The sequence below is a fragment of the Sinocyclocheilus anshuiensis genome, unplaced genomic scaffold (genome assembly GCF_001515605.1).
Source record: "Sinocyclocheilus anshuiensis isolate Anshui unplaced genomic scaffold, SAMN03320099.WGS_v1.1 scaffold4807, whole genome shotgun sequence".
NCBI classification, from domain to species: domain Eukaryota; kingdom Metazoa; phylum Chordata; class Actinopteri; order Cypriniformes; family Cyprinidae; genus Sinocyclocheilus; species Sinocyclocheilus anshuiensis.
The window spans coordinates 1-1166 of record NW_015538202.1 but is presented as its reverse complement, the minus strand read 5'-3'; the positions used below and the strand labels follow the sequence as shown (position 1 = coordinate 1166).

The window sequence follows — 1166 nt, the reverse complement described above, 5'->3', positions numbered from 1 at the left end:
TATTTTATCGCTTTCATAAAGGTAATAGAAATTCTTGATTAATGAGATATTGCACAATTGCTATTTAAACTGATGATAATACAGAGACATGTTTGTGTTTGATTAAATGTTTCCCGTCAGTGGACATCTGGTCAGTCGGATGCATCATGGCAGAGATGCTGCTAGGGAAACCACTGTTCAAAGGAAATGACCGTATCCTTCCTCGCAGAAAAGCTGTGGTTTTTATGTACAAATTTAGGAGAATTTTTGTCATTGTATTTTTGATGTGGTGATTACTTCCCTAAGTCTCATCCCCAGTATATTTGAATCCTTGACCATTTTCCACCAGACCTGGATCAGCTGATGGAGATCATGAAGATTACAGGGACGCCCACAAAAGAGTTCACGGCCAAACTACAGTCTGAAGATGTGTGTTTCAGTTAAATTTTCATACTAAGACTAGTTTGCAGACCTCTCACCAGATATATTATGAGATGTGAAAATCTAAACCACTTTTTTTTCTAGGCTAGACACTACATAACAAAGTTACCAAAATTTAGAAAGAAAGATCTTCGGACATTGTTACCAAATGTTAACCCACAAGGTAAGAGCATTTCTGTCTTACTCAATTTAAAGGGATGAATGCGTATTTTTCACATTTTTAATCAGGGTTATCATATATTATATAGTGGACATATCATAATTATTACTACTCCATGTTAAAGTATTTTATAAAGCATTTTGCTTATTTATTATTTCTATGTATTTATTTTCATTTAATATGCATTCAGTTTTAATTACATCATATTAATTGAGATTGCATTGAATATTTGTTTCCTTTCAGTCGGTCACTCTCGACGTCACGTCGGTGACCGACGAATTGGGAATCTCGCCAGAGAGACCAATCCACTTCGAGTGTAACTAATGGCGCTTTTCCACTGCATGGTACGGCACGGTACGGCTCGGTACGGTTCAATTTTGGGTGGTTTTCCACAGTACAGTACCTGGTCCGGTTCGGCTCGGTACGGTCCACTTTTGGGGGGTTTTCCACTGAGTACAGTACCCGGTACCTGGTACTTTTTTTAGTACCACCTCGGTTGAGGTTCCAAGTGAACCGTACCGTTACGAAAACGTACCGTTACTAAACTCTGTTGATCACGGATTGGCCGGAGAGAATCGTCACTACC

At 38.7% G+C, this 1166-nt stretch overlaps 1 long non-coding RNA gene across 1 annotated transcript; it reads left to right on the top strand.

Moving 5' to 3' along the window:
- Positions 1-91: 91 nt before the first annotated feature.
- LOC107683725 (uncharacterized) lies at positions 92-585 on the top strand. Its single transcript, XR_001633758.1, has 3 exons — positions 92-192; positions 329-408; positions 505-585. It is a non-coding gene; the product is annotated as an uncharacterized LOC107683725 (long non-coding RNA).
- Positions 586-1166: the final 581 nt, after the last annotated feature.